General features: G+C 45.9%; 1 protein-coding gene and 1 long non-coding RNA gene across 6 annotated transcripts in view; one reads left to right on the top strand and one right to left on the bottom strand.

The window, feature by feature from the left end:
- The window catches only part of LOC125449040 (zinc finger protein 239-like), a 249,880-nt gene that overhangs the window by 106,784 nt on the left and 127,057 nt on the right, over nt 1-16,039 (top strand). The gene's annotated exons all lie outside the window — the stretch shown is intronic.
- The window catches only part of LOC132206820 (uncharacterized), a 43,675-nt gene that overhangs the window by 17,574 nt on the left and 10,062 nt on the right, over nt 1-16,039 (bottom strand). For all 4 annotated transcript variants that reach the window (XR_009443183.1, XR_009443184.1, XR_009443182.1 and 1 more), the window contains exon 2: nt 13,144-13,255. This is a non-coding gene — a long non-coding RNA (uncharacterized LOC132206820). The remainder of the gene's footprint in view (nt 1-13,143; nt 13,256-16,039) is intronic.

Raw genomic sequence — 16,039 nt, 5'->3', positions numbered from 1 at the left:
GATGGAGTTCAATCCGGGTAAATGCAAGGTGATGAAATTTGGGAGATCCAATTCAAGAGCGAACTGTACGGTAAATGGAAAAGCCCTGGGGAAAATTGATGCACAGCGAGATCAGGTTGTTGAGGTCCATTGCACCCTGAAGGTGGCAACACAGATCGATAGAGTGGTCAAGAAGGCATACGGCATGCTTTCATTCATCGGACAGGGTATCAAGTACAAGAGTTAGCAGGACATGTTACAATTTTATAGGACTTTGGTTCACATTTGGAATACGGCGTACAGTTCTGGTCGCCACATGACCAACAGGATGTGAATGCTTTGGAGAGGGTGCAGAGGAGGGTCACCAGGATGTTACCTGGTATGGAGGGCGCTCGCTATGAAGAGAGGTTGAGTAGATTAGGATTATTTACATGAGAAAGACGGAGGTTGAGGGGAGGGGACCTGATTGAGGTCTACAAAATCATGAGGAATAGACAGGGTGGATAGCAAGAAGCTTTCTATCCCAGAGTGAGGGAATCACTTACTAGACATCACAATTTCAAGGTGAGAGGGGGAAAAGTTTAAGGCATATGCGTGGAAATGTCTTTATGCAGAGAGCCATGGGTGCCTGAAACACATTGCCAACACAGGCGGTAGAGGCGAGCACGATAGCGTCGTTTAACATGTATCTAGACAGAAATGTCAATGGGCAGGGAGCAAAGGGATACAGATCCTTGGAAAATAGGCGACATGTTTAGATAACGGATCTGGAATGGCGCAAGCATGGAGGGCCAAAGGGCCTGTTCCTGTGCTGTAATTTTCTTTGTTGTTTTGCTCTTTCAAACAGTTTGAAGGCTGGCTATCAGCTTGACAACAGCAGCGAACCCCGGGATTCTTTGTTCGAAATATTAAGGTGTTTCCAACATCAATGGGAGACAGAAAGTATGTGAAGATTCAAGTCACGATTTCATCTGCAACTTTCCAGTGCAATGCCACTTTAGAACTACAGTGCACATTGTCTAGAACATGCTGCACTCAAGCCACTTCTATTTATCCACATCCTGAACTATAATTTGGTCCCTTTATTTCCTGATTTGTATGTTTTTATGTTTTTCTCGTCTTGAAGATTTCTACAGTACAAAGTTATAGTTGCCCTATTATAGGAAGGATATTATGCAGCGAGAGCAGGTACAGAAGAAATTTCCCACATCGTTGCTGAGCATGGAAGGTTTCAGTGATAAAGGAAGGTTGGGTCGGCTGGAACTTTCTTCGCTGGAGCAAAAGGTGATGAAAGGTGACATGATCGAGGTTTATAAATAGGACAAGGTTGGGGGGATATGGGCCAGGAAGAGGCAGTTGGGACTAGCATGTTGGACCTAAGGGTCCATTTCCATGCTGTATGACTATGACTCTATAACTTAGGCTGATAAGGTAAAGTAACATATACTGTTCCAAAACGAGGAAAGAAAAAGCAGAGCATCCCCTTCAAATTACAATTCACCACAGGACAAGTTAAGGTCAGGCTATTACATCGAACAAACATCAACACTGCATCTAACCTTCATTGGTATTGAATAGTTTTGCATTCATCTTGATAAGCGAAACCACATTCTGTTCTCCAACCCTCTGGTACTTCCCTTGTGAGAGGAATTGCAAAACTGGTCAGAGACACTGAGATTTTCTTTCTGAGATGACAAGGTGTAGAGCTGGATGAAAACAGCAGGCCAAGCAGCATCAGAGGAGCAGGAAGGCTGATGTTTTGAATCTGGACGCTTCTTCAGAAATGGGGCAGGGGAAGGGGGTTCTGAAACAAAACGGGAGAGTGCGGGAGGCGGATAAAAGCTGGGTAAAGGAGAAGATAGGTGGACAGGAGACAGACAGGTCAAAGAGGCAGGGATGGAGCCAGTGCAGATGAGTGCAGGTGGGAAGTTAGGGAGGAGCTAGGTCAGTCCAAGTAGGACGAACACGTCACGGGGGGCGGGAAGATGTTGGTGGGTAGGAGATGGGGCTGGAGCTCGAGGTGGACGGATGGGATAGGTGGGCTGGTTTTGGAATGCCGGAGGGGGAGGGGAAATTTTGAAGCTTGTGAAGTCAATATTGATACCACTGAGCTGCAGAGTTCCCAAGCAGAATGAGGTGCTGCTCCTGCAACCTTCAGGTGGCATCGTTGTGGTACTGCAGGACATACTATCTAAGGATTGGGAGGGAGAGTTGAAATTGTTCGTGACTGGGAGGTGCAGTTCTTTCGTGCAAACTGAGCAGAGATGATTTGCAAAGCATTCCCCAAACCTCCGTTTGGTTTCCCCAATGGAGAGGGGGCCACAATGGGAACAGCAGATACAGTATAACACTTTAGCAGATGTGCAGGTGAACATCTGTTTGATGTGGAAATTCTTCTTGGGGCTTGGGATGGGGGTGAGGGGGGATGTATCGGGACAAGTGAATTTTAAAACTTATAATGACAATATTTATGGATATGCAGGGAAACGTGCTGGAGGGGAGTGTGGAGCGGACAAGGGAGTCACCTAAGGGTGGAGGGAAAAATGTCTTTGGTGGTGAGGTCGGATTGCGGATGGCAGAAGTGTCGGAGGACGATGCATTGAATCTGGAGGTTGGTAGGGTGGTACTTGAGGACGAGGAGGACTCTGTTTTGGTTGTTATTACAGAGAGCGGGTGTGAGGGATGAGTTTTGGGAAATGTGGGTGACACGGTCGAAGGCGTTTTCGAACACTGAGGAGGGCAAAGTTGCAGTCCTTGAACAACCCTCAACAACTTCTCTTTCAATTCCTCCCACTTCCGACAGACAAAGCGGGCAGCCAGGGTACCCACATGGGCACAAGCTATGCCTGCCTCTTTGTAGGTTACATGGAACGCTCCCTCTTCCGTACCTACACTGGCTCTAAACCCCACCTCTTCCTCCGTGACATTGATGACTGTATCGGCACCGCCTCATGCTACCACAAGGGGCTTGAACAGTTCATCCACTTCACCAACACCTTCCTCCTGAACTTTAAGTTCACCTGGACAATCTCGGATACCTCTCTCTCCTTCCTGGACCTCTCTATTTCTATCTAGCAACCACCAAGAAACCAATATCCATTTCAAGCCCACCGACTCCCACAGCTAGGGATAGTCAGCACTGTTTTGTGAAGGGAAGGCCATGCCTCACAAACCCTATTGAGTTCTTTGAGAAGGTGACCAAACAGGTAGATGAGAGTAAACCGGTTGATGTGGTGTATATGGATTTCAGCAAGGCATTCGATAAGGTTCCCCACCGGAGGCTATTGTACAAAATGCGCAGGAATGGATTTGTGGGAGATATAGCAGTTTGGATCAGAAATTGGCTTGCAGAAAGAAGACAGAGGGAAATGTTCATCCTGGAGACCAGTTACGAGTGGTGTACCACAAGGGTCGGTGTTGGGTCCACTGCTGTTTGTCATTTTTATAAATGACCTGGATGAGGGCATAGAAGGATGGGTTAGTAAATTTGCAGACGGCACTAAGGTCGGTGGAATTGTGGATAGTGACGAAGGATGCTGTAGGTTGCAGAGAGACATAGATGAGCTGCAGAGCTGGGCTGTGAGGTGGCAAATGGAGTTTAATGCAGACAAGTGTGAGGTGATGCACTTTGGTAGGAGTAACCGGAAGGCAAACTACTGGGCTAATGGTAAGATTCTTAGTAGTGTAGATGAGCAGAGAGATCTCGGTGTCCATGTACACAGATCCTTGAAAGTTGCCACCCAGGTTGACAGGGCTGTTAAGAACGTATACAGTGTTTTAGCTTTTATTAATCGAGGGATCGAGTTCTGGAACCAAGAGGTTATGCTGCAGCTGTACAAAACTCTGGTGCGGCCACACTTGGAGTACTGCGTACAGTTCTGGTCACCGCATTATAAGAAGGATGTGGAAGCTTTGGAAAGGGTGCAGAGGAGATTTACTAGGATGTTGCCTGGAATGGAGGGAAGGTCTTATGAGGAAAGGCTGAGGGACTTGAGGCTGTTTTCATGAGAGAGAAGGTTGAGAGGTGACTTAATTGAAACATATAAAATAATCAGAGGGTTAGATAGGGTGGATAGGGGGAACCTGTTTCCTAGGATGGTGACAGCAAGCACGAGGGGGCACAACTTTAAATTGAGGGGTGAAAGATATAGGACAGATGTCAGAGGTAGTTTCTTTACTCAGAGAGTAGTAAGGGAGTGGAATGCTTTGCCTGTAACTGTAGTATATTCGCCAACTTTTGGTACATTTAAGTCGTCATTGGATAAGCATATAGACGTACGTGGAATAGTGTAGGTTAGATGGGCTTCAGATCGGTATGACACGTCGGCACAACATCGAGGGCCGAAGGGCCTGTACTGTGCTGTAATGATCTATGTTCTATGTACAAAACGCTAGTGCGTCCTTATTTGGAATATTGCGTGCAGTTCTGGTCGGCCCATTACAGGAAGGATGTGGAAGCATTGGAAAAGGTTCAGATGAGATTTACCAGGATGTTGCCTGGTCTGAAGCGAAGGTCTTATGAAGAACGGCTGAGGGACTTGGGTCTGTTCTCATTGGAGAGGAGATGGTTAAAAGGGGAGTTAATACATACAAGATCATCAGTGGATTAGATGGATTGGACAAGGGGAGTCTTTTTCTGCAGATGATGACGTCAGCTTGTATGAGGGGGCACAGCTGCACAGTGAGGGGTGATAGGTTTGAGATAGATGTCAGAGGCAGGTTCTGTACTCAGATAGTGGTAAGGGCATGGAATGCCCTGCCTGCCAATGTAGTTAACTCAGCCACATTTAGGGGCATTTAAATAGTCCATGGATAAGCATATAGGTGATGATGGGATACTGTAGGGGGATGGGCTTAGATTAGTTCACAGGTCAGCGCAACATCAAGGGCCAAAGGGCCTGTTCTGCGCTCTATTGCTCTATGTTGTAACCCCCAACCTGCACTCATCTTTACTGGTTCCATCCCTGCCTCTTTGAACTGTCTGTCTCCTCTCCACCTATCTTCTCCTCTATCCATCTTCGATCTGCCTCCCCATCTCCATTTTTATTTCAGAATCCCCTACCCCTGCTCCATTTCTGAAGAACGGTCCAGATTCGAAACATCAACCTTCCTGTTCCTCTGATGCTGCTTGGCCTGCTGTGTTCATCCAGCTCTACAGCTTGTTTCCTCAGATTCTCCAGCATCTGCAGTTCCTACTATCTCTGAAGAGATTTTCTTTCTCTTCTCCCACAGCAGTCGTGGAAACAACTCATCTGGGCGTGGGGATTTGTTCACTTTGAACCAGCCAATAATTTCAATTTCACACTGCATCTTCCTGCTTTATAGACATGAATGCTCCTCCTTGAAGGGAGAGCAGATGGGAGGTACTTGTCTACCGTATCAATGCCCTTCAGTTCTGAACACAGATTGCCCCATCACTCCTCGTACACCCCGGTTTCTAATTGGCCTGACTCTTTCCCTGGTTATTCTCCTGCTTGATATACTGGTACAATATCTTGATATTCTCTCCAATCTTGGCCACCACCGTTTCTTCACACTTCATTTTTATACGTCACTGGTCATCCATTCATTTGCTTCCTTCGCACTTGTAAACATGTCCTGAACATTCCTCAAGATCCAGGGCTTTCCAGGCTTGTCGATTATAAATTTCACCCAAAATGGAATATAACTGGCCTTTACTCTCCCAGTTCCTTTTCTGGAAGTATACCACTTTTCTGCTGCAGATTCGCCCTCAAGTAACTTCCCAAAATATTTTACCCAGGTGCTGCCTTGTTTCAATAAAATATGCCTGACTCCAAACCAAATACATTTTGTTTTTTTTTCCACAGATTGACATTCTCCTCTCCCATGTTGAAAAGTCTGTTGTCATGGTCACTATCGCTAAAGCACTTAGCCACTGTTCCCTTGAACACTGGCTTTGTGTCCCAGAAATAGGCCCAGCATTGCACTGTCCCTTACAAGCTCGTCTACACGTTGATGTAAAATAATCTCTCAAATGTATTTAAAGAACTATTTCCCAAGTCAAACTTTTATGTTGTCTCAATTAATGTTGTGCAGTTGAAATCCCCTAATATAATTTTTATTTTATTAGTTTCTCACCCCTCAGTGAATTCCCTGCTCTTCAATTGTCCACTGCTTGGAGGCCGATAGCTTAAATTCCTCACCACATTAGTTAACCCTTGTGCAAGGATTTTGGTTCATTTCTGGCTCAGCTGCAGACCAGCCCACTTGTAGAGGATATACCATCCCCACAAATTGTCCTTCAGATCAGGAGTCTAAATCCCTCCCCAAACACAAACACTTGAGCCAAGCATTCATCTGTTTTCTTCCCCCTTTTCTTGCCTTCTCAGCATGTGGCACCAGGAATAATCCAGAGATTACAACTTTCGAGGTCCTGCTATTTAATCCACTGCCTAGCTCTCGGAACGTTTGATGCAAGACCTCATCACTCACCTTACCAATGTGTACATCGAACTGCGTCTTACGGACCTCCTCCTTCAGGATACCCTCAATGACATTGTTGACCTGGTTAATACGCCATAATGGAGTCACAACTATGACTGTGAAAAATCTGGTCCACCCAGATCGTCGCAATGGGCAAAAAAGCACACCAATGTCTCTACTTCCCAGGAGGCTAAGGTAATTCGATGTGTCCACAAGGACAACTTTCATTGATGTCCCATAGAAAGCATTCTATCTGGATGCATATCACAGCATGGTTCCTCCAGCTGAACAATCCCTATTTAGTATGGCTCCTGCCTTTCTTCTTCCAGACAGAATTGGTTCTGCTTTGTCATAGCTAATTTGGGAGAAAATCCATGCTCAGTCTAAGTTAATTAGTCCAACAATTCAGATACCATGAAATACTGAGCGAGAGCGAGGGTGTGGGGGAGAGAGACAGAGGGAGGCAGAGCGTGCGAGAGACAGATTGAGAGACAGAGAGATGGGCGATGAGGGAGTGAGAGAGAGACAGACAGACAGAATGGGCGACAGAATATCAGTGTGCGAAAGCATGCATGAGACAGTGTGAGAGATGTTGCTGAGGTGGAGACAGTTGAGGGTGTCGATCACCAACGATTTCTCCTGGTCCACCCAGATCATCGCAATGGGCAAAAGCGCACACCAATGTCTCTATTTCCCCAGCAGGCTAAGGTGATTCGGTGTGTCCACAAGGTCAACTTTCATTGATGTACCCTAGAAAGCATCCTACCTGGATGCATATCACAGCATGGTTTGGCAACAGCTCTTCCTAAGATCACAAGAAACTACAGAGTCATGAACACAGCATAGTCCATCATGCAAACCAGCCTTCCATTCGTTGATTCCACCTATACTTCCCACTGCCTCGGGAAAGAAACTGACATAATCAAATGCCCTTCTCACCCCACAATTACACTCTCCTCTACCTTTTTCTGAAGGGAAGATGTAAAAAAGTTTGTGTACATGTGTGAACAGATTCAAGAACAGCTTCTTCACCGCTGTTATTGGACATCTGAACAGAACACTTAAAATTTTAAATCTAATTTTGATCTCGCTCTCTCTGCATCTTCGCTGTAGCTGTCACTATGTTCCATTTCACTAATGCGCCTTGTATGGTATCATCTGTCTCTACTGCATGCAGAAGAAAACTTTTCACTGTACCTAGGCACATGTGACAATGATGACTCAAATCAAATTGACTGTGTGCAAGAGAGAGGTGAGCGTATGGTTGTGTTCAAGAGTGCAAAGACAATGCATCAAAGTGTGAGTGTGCACACGACAGAATGGGTGTGCCAGTGACTGCTCAAGAGTGTGTGAAAGAGAGTTGGCACAAGAAGGGAGTGTTACAGCATGCATGAGGCTGAGAGTGTCTGTGAGAGCGAGTGACCTTGAGAGCAAGCGAATTTTCAAGCCCAAGTGTGTGAGGGAGAGATTTGTGGTACTGTGTCTCTGTATTTGAGAGTATGAGCATTGGCAAAAGATCCTGCGACAGTGCATGCAAGTGTGCCACAGAATGTTTGCACAAATGATTGAGAATGTGACAGAATGTGTGTGTGTGTACACACAGTATGTTTGTGCATGACGGATAGGGTATGCATGTGCAACACAATGTGAGTGTGAACTTCTGTTTGTGCCTGTGAGTCAAGTGATGGGGGATAACAGGGCGAGGAGAGATAAAGACAGGGGGAGAGAGAGAGAGCGAGAGCGAGAGCGAGAGAGAGCGAGAGAGAGCGAGAGAGAGAGCGAGAGCGAGAGCGAGCGAGAGCGAGCGAGAGAATGAGAGAATGAGAGAGAGATGAGATGGGGAATTAGAAATGATGAGTGGTCAATACCTGGAGGGGAAAAAAAGAACAGTGTGTGAGCATTAAGAGAAACCACTGGATGTAATATGGAGGCTATTGTTTTATTGATTGTATTAAATGAAAAGCAAGTGTCACCTCTACGTGTTAGAGGACAGGAGATGTGCATTAGAGAAGGAGATATAGTCAGCCTTGTTTTCGACAGCAGACAAGTTGAAAATGCATAGAAACTGAAATTAAAGCGTTCTTGTCAATATGTAAAGAGGTGAGACAAATATGACCCGCTAATATTGTACCTTTGCGCTCAGTAAAATCATAGAATCATGAATCAGAGAACCCTTACAGTGTGGAAACAGGTCCGTCAGCCCAACATGTCCACACTGCCCCTCAAAGCATCCCACCCAGACCCATCCACCTATAACTCACCTAACCTACACATCACTGAACACCTTGGGAAATTTAGCATGGCCAATCCACCTACCTTACACATCTTTTAACTGTGGTAGGAAACTGGAGCACCCGGAGAAAACCCATGCAGACACATGGAGAACGTGCAAACTCCACACAGACAGTCACCAAAGGGTGGAATTGAACCCAAGTTGCTGGTGCCGTGAGGCAGTGTTAACCAGAGCCCCTGTGCTCTTTATTATGCCAATTAAGCTGCAAGCATTTTTTTAAGAAAGGAAACTGACCATCATCACAGGATGCGAGTGCTTTCAATTTTCTATCAACTTTGAGAACTTTATCCATATCTGCCTTCACAAGGGCAAGGTGATGGCAATGGTGTGAGACTGGTTAATATTCAGCAGCTCGCCATGCAAAAAATTAAGAGCACCTTCAATGCTTTTTTCCTTGGGGCATAACAGAAAGACAAGAACATGAAAAAATCCTGAAATCTTTCTCCAATTTCCATCTCAAAGGGATCATCTATTCCTCAAAAGTCATAAGCAAACTGAACAGAAATTTCATTCACTCTAAATCAACTATAACACTAATGTCCAAAACTTTGAAAACTCAATGTCCTGTTTTTCAAAGATGTCTGCATGATCCTTGTAAAATCATGTTTTTTCCACTGCCTACCAGGCTAATCATTTGCTCACTATGATCTCGGTCTCTCTCTCTGTGTCTTGCCCTCTTTGATTTCTGTAATACCCGCCATCCCTACCCTCAGATACCTGTGCTCATATGCTCATGGCTTCTCCAGTTTTCTGATGTTCGTGCTAATGCTTTAAGATCCCCGCACTGAATGTCAGCAATGTTTTCCATAAGCCTCAATGACTACTGCCCAGTGGCTCTTACATCCATATTTATAACTATGACGTGCTTTGAGAGGTTGGTCATGGGTCACATCAACTCCAGCCTCCCACATTCCCTTGATCCACTGCAATTCACCTGCTGATGCAGCAGATCCATGGTAGATGCCCTCTCCTTGGCTTTACACACATCTCTGGAACGTCCAGATAACAAGGGCATCTACGTCAAGCTCCTACTTATTGACCACATCTCCACCTTCAACACCCTAATTCCAAACAAACACATCTCCAAGATTGTGAGTAGGATTAATTTCTTATATTTTTATGTCAATTATATGGCTGAATTAATTGAGTCGATTTAAATTTTCAAACAAGTCTAGGTTTGTTTTTATTTCACCAGACTCCAAATGTAAATTTATTCACGTTAAAATTATTTGTGTGTTGAAGCCATTCATCTAAGTTCAGAGCTGATACACAAGAGTCATATAGGTTCTGACACTTTGCTACATCATGGTTTCTAAGACACCCAACATGTGCTGTCTCTACGATAACAAGTGGGAGAGCTGAATGAGCACAGCAGGCCGAGCAGCATCAGAGGAGTAGGAAAGCTGTCGTTTTTGGTCTAGACCTTTTGTCAGAAAATGGACGCTAAAGAATCTGAGATAACAGGTGTCGAGCTGGATGATGCTGCTTGGCTTGTTGTGTTCATCCAGCTCTACACCTTGTTATCTTAGATTCCTCAGCATCGGCAGTTCCCGCTATCTCTGTGGGCCTCCTCCTATGTGGGTGCTCCCGTTTCCTCCGATAGTCCAAAGATGTGCAGGCTAGGTGGATTGGCCATGCTAAATTGCCCATAGTGTTCAGGGGTGTGTGGGTTATGGGGGATGGATCTGTGTAGGACGCTGCAAAGGGGAGGTGTGGGCTTGTTGGGCTGAAGGGCCTGTTTCCACACTGTAGGGAATCTAATCTAATCTAATCCTCTACATCAGGGAAACCAAGCGGAGGCTAGGTTCACACTAAACAACTGCACCTCCCAGTCACCAACCATTTCAACTACATCTCCCATTCCTCAGATGACGTCTCCATCCTGGGCCTCCTGCAGTGCCACAACGATGCCACCTGAAGGTTGCAGGAACAGTACCACTTATTTCGCTTGGGAACCCTGCAGCCTCATGGTATCAGTGCGGACTTTACAAGTTTCAAAATTTCCCCTCCCGCTACCATTTTACAAAAGCAGTCCAGCTCATCCCCGCCTCTCTATCCACCCTCCCACCTCAAGCCCGACCCCCATCTCCTACCTACCAGCCTCATCCCACCTTCTTGGCCTGTTTGTCCTCCCTGGACTGACCAATCCCCTCCCTAGCTCCCCACATATATTCACTTTTACTGACTCCATCTCCCGCCTCTTTGACCTGTCTGTCTCCTCTCCTTTATTCATCTTCTTTCCGGCTCCGCCTCTCTCCCTACTTATTTCAGAACCCCTTCCCCTCCACCATTTATGAAGGAGGGTTTAGGCCCGAAACATCAGCTTTCCTGCTCCTCTGATGCTGCTTGGCCTGCTGTGGTTCATCCAGCTCTACACCTTGTTATCTTAGTCTCTTTCGTTGATTTGTTTTCTAAATTCAATGAATGCAATAGCCAATGGGAACAAATTGTGATTTTTTTTACACTGTGAACATTTCTTCCCTTTCTTTTAGCTTGTTATCATGCCCTCCCCTCCCCTCCCCTCCCTCCATCCCATTTACTGTGCTTTCAAGTCCAGCAGGACACACACCATTGTTCTGCCATTCTCGCATTCTTGTCACTTATTCTGAACTGTCAACATCTTTTCTTCATCAGCACTTTACACCCAGCCTCCCTTCCCTTCCACTCCCCCAAACTATAGCACCTCACACTTCAGCTCAGATGAAGAGTCACCTAAACTAGAAATGTTAGCTTGCTCTCTCTCTATGGATGTTATCTGAATCACTGTGATCTCCAGTATTTTTTGTTCTCAATTGAATGCAGTGGTCATGATTCTCCTCCAATGGCTTGTCATGTATTTCCAATGCAAAATTTTACCAAGTTTTGATTTTCAATTTCAATTAAATGTGTTTCCTCTATTCTATGAGATGCTGCAAGAAACTCAAATTTGATAAATCATAATTCAACCACCATTACCTACAGAGTTAATTTCATCAAACAGATCCAATTAGAATTGTCACATTCCCAAATCCTGATTCAAGTTTTTCTAATTATGGGCCACGTGGTTAAAAAAAAAGAGTCGGAGAGATGTACAGTAGGGAAAGAGACCCTTTGGTCCAATTTGTCTGTGATGACCAGATATCCTAAATTAATTCAGTCCCAGTTTTCCAGCATTTGGCCCATATTCCTCTCAACCCACCCTATTCATATCCCCGTCCAGATGCATTTTAAGTGTACAAGCCTCCACCACTTCCTCTGGCAGCTCATTTCATGCATGCACCACTACGGAAATAATAGGGTCCCTTTTAAGTCTTCCCTCCCTCATTTTTAGCCGATTCCCTCCAGTTTTGGATTCCAGCAACCCAGGGAAAAGATCTTGGCTGTTCGCTCTATCCACGTCCCTCATAATTTTATAAACTTCTGTACGGTCAGCCCTGAACCTCCAAAGTTCCAAGAAATAGCCGCTGTCTATTCAAGCCCACTGTATACTTCCAACCTCCGATGCTGCCAATATCCTGGTAAATGTTCTCTGAACACTTTCAAGTTTACAACATAGAACATAGAACAATACAGCGCAGAACAGGCCCTTCGGCCCTCAATGTTGCACCGACATCCTTCCTATAGCAAGGAGACCAAAATCGATTGCAGTATTCCAAAAGCAGCCGAACCAACATCCTATATGGCTGCTAAGTGATCTCCCAACTCCTATACTCAATGCACTGACCGATAAAGGCGAGCACACCAAATGTCTCCTTCATATCCTTTCTACCGGTGGCTGTACTTTGATGGAACTACGAAACTGCACTCCAGCGTCTCTTTATTAAGCAACACTCCCCACAACCTTCAGTGTAAACGTGCTGCCCTGATTTGCCTTTCCAAAATGTAGCACCTCACATTTATCTAACTTAAACTCCATCTGCCACTCCTCAGTTTATTGGCCCTTGTCAATGTCCCATTGTATTCAGAGGTGACCTTCTTGGCTGGCTACTACACCTTCAATCATTGGGAAACTTACTAACCACACCTTCTATTTTCATATCCAAATCATCGCATCACTTCAACTCCCCCTGCCACTCCCTGAATGACATGTCCATCCTGGGCCTCTTCCAGTGTCACAACCACACCACCCAGAAACTGGAGGAGCAGCACCTCATATTCCACCTCGGGAGCTTCCAACTCAATAGCCTCAATAAGGACTTTGCCACCCTCAAAATCTCCCCACCCGCCAGCCTCATCCCAAGACTAGTTCCTCCCCTCATCCCCGCCTCCATGACCTGTCCGCCTTCTCTCTCACCTATCCACTCCTCCCACCTCACTGACCAACTCCCACCACTGCTTGGAATTATTCTTCTTTTCACACTTCATCAGCTCAAAACTATTTCTAAAATCTATTTTCCAATTGTTGGAAAAAGTGAGATAAAGAGAAGTAAAAGAAGTTACATTCTTACCACTCGGGAAATCTCTGAATATTCTTCTGTTGAAAGGCCGCCAAGGAAGATGCAATTCTTTTGTCACAAACGCTGTGAGGGAGACATCTTTTTCGATTCCACTAACTCCACCCTAAGGAAGACAAACCCACGTAACATATCTAGTGACTTAAAGCATACTCTATTGTTGCCCAAGGTGGAAAGCTGGATGAACACAGCAGGCCAAGCAGCATCAGAGGAGCAAGAAAGCTGATGTTTCGGGACGAGACCCTACTTCAGAAAATTGGCGCTGGAGAATCTGAGATAACAAGGTGTAAAGCCAGATGATACTGCTTGGCCTGCTGTGTTCATCCAGCTTTACACCTTCTCATCTCAGATTCTCCAGCATCTGCAGCTCCTACTACCTCTATTGTTGCCCTTTCACTTTACTGAACTAATATGAGCCAGTAGTTTTGTTTAGGCTCGTGTAATCTTACGGTTATTGGCCTGCACAAAATCCTGAATTAATTTTGATCGACTGACGGGCGAAGAGATGAATTTTATAGAAATTTTTGTTTTCTACCAATTTGCAGAGGGCATCGTGGGCGATTGAAGGACAGTGTTATTAGCTTCCAGGTCTGTGGACTGCATCGTTACCAACTTGCCCATTTGCATATACATACAATATTCATGATGTAGCAATAAAACATAATAAACCAATACTGTGTCCTAAAAACAACCCTCACATATCAATGGAAATTTAAATATTTATCATAGAGTTTGAAGAATTGAATTCAATGATACAAAGCAAAAGCCAGTGAAGATGAGTGCAGTTGGTCAGCACTTTTGCCACTAAGTGGAGGTTGGCAGTTTGAGGCCACCCAGGAACAAGCAAGCTCTGTCTAACTCCAAGGGCAGCACGGTGGCTCAGTGGTTAGCACTGCTGACTCATTCAGTGGTGTCAAGATGCCAGCAGTGAGTGTACCTTCTCCATCCCCTAATGCCGTCAGCTCACCCAAGACATAGTCCTTACTTAAAATCTTCTGATCAATCACAGTTCATTGTAGTTATCTGTCATGAAACGAAAACTGATTCTGACTGGCATGAACTGCAGTGCAAATGAATATAATCTGCGAAACGAGATTCCTTATGGGCTTGCATGGAATGTCTCAGCTGAAATTTTCACAATCGAATTAGGAACTTTTATGTCGGAGCATCGAGGTAAAATAAAACAAAACCTAAAAATATTTCTGACATTTTAATCAAGTTGTGTGTAAACAATAAATTTTAAAAAACTTCTGACATTTCAATCAAGTTGTGCGTAAATAATAAATTTTAAAACCTTCACAATAATACAGCTTTTATGAGGATTTAAACTTACATTGCTCTTGGCACTCGCTAAGTTTGAAGGCCTTTTGTTAAAGAGGGCTTCCAAGTTAATTTCTCTGTAATTTGACTATGTGTACTTTTATTCTCCTGGGTGTTATATGAAACTAGAAAAGTCATAACTCACATTTTAAGATAATGTCTTTTCTGGGATGAGAACAGGTGATAAATTGTGCATTTTTATAGCACTCATACAACGGCTTTCGGAGGCGTACGAGCCCACAAACAAGCAGCCTGAATGCAGTGTAGAGCTCCCACAGAGGTGGGATTTTTAGCTTTAGTTCCAGTTTTTCAGCAGCCGTTGCTGATACCTTGGAGCTGAGTTTGGAAGCTGTAGTACATCTCTCCCCGCCACACTGTCTCTGAGGTTTCTCTTGATGTTTGCTCCCCCCCCACCCCGTATTGGAGAATTGCCTGTAAGAACCAACACCACAAACATCTCACTCGCCGCTGACGCCGACACCGCACCGCCCACCGCTGACGCAACCCCGCGCCGTCCACCGCTGACGCAACTCCACCCACAGCCGACAGAACCTCGCCCACGGCCGACGACCTCATCACTCCGCCCACAGCCAGCAACCCCAGAGGAGACAGCCACACTGAACCCTGCCGCATGTTCACCATCCCCCAAGACCTCCCACTGACTGAGGACGAACGGTCAGTCCTCACTAAGGGGCTCACATTTGTTCCCCTCCACCCACACATCTACGAATACCAGTCACATTTGGACATAGAGCAGTTTTACCGCCGCCTTCACCTCCACACTTACTTCTCTAACCGGGACCCTAACCTTCCCTCCACTGACCCCTTCACCCTCCTCCAACACAAGTCCTTCTCCTGGACACCACCCCCAGCCTTCCTACCCTCCCTTGACCTCTTCATCTCCAATTGCCGTCGAGACATCAACTGCCTCAACCTCTCACCCACTCCAACCTCTCCCCCGCAGAACGGGCAGCCCTCCGCTCCAACCCCGACCTCACCATCAAACCCGCAGACAAGGGAGGCGCAGTGGTAGTATGGCGGACTGTCCTCTACATCGCCAAGGCCAGACACCAACTCTCCGACACCTCCTCCTACCGCCCCTTTGATCATGACCCCACCCCCCCCGAGCACCAAATTATCTCCAACACCATCCATGACCTCATCACCTCAGGGGACCTCCCACCCACAGCCTCCAACCTTATTGTTCCCCAACCCTGCACAGCCCGTTTCTATCTCCCTCCCAAAATCCACAAACCTGCCTGCCCTGGTCGACCCATCTTCTCAGCCTGTTCCTGCCCCACTGAACTCATCTCCACCTATCTGGACTCCATTTTCTCCCCCTTGACCCAGGAACTCCCCACCTATGTCCGTGACACCACCCATGCCCTCCACCTCCTCCAGAACTTCCAATTCCCTGGCCCCAACACCTCATTTTCACCATGGACGTCCAGTCCCTATACACCTGCATTCCTTATGCAGGTGTCCTTAAGGCTTTCCGCTTCCGCCATTGAGTGGCAGCCTCACCTGAACCCATCATAGTCACCGAAGGGAGGTGCTGGTGCTGCTCCCG

The sequence above is a fragment of the Stegostoma tigrinum genome, chromosome 43 (assembly GCF_030684315.1).
Source record: "Stegostoma tigrinum isolate sSteTig4 chromosome 43, sSteTig4.hap1, whole genome shotgun sequence".
Classification (NCBI taxonomy): Eukaryota; Metazoa; Chordata; class Chondrichthyes; order Orectolobiformes; family Stegostomatidae; genus Stegostoma; species Stegostoma tigrinum.
The sequence above is the reverse complement of the archived record's forward strand: the minus strand, read 5'-3'. Positions and strand labels throughout refer to the sequence as shown.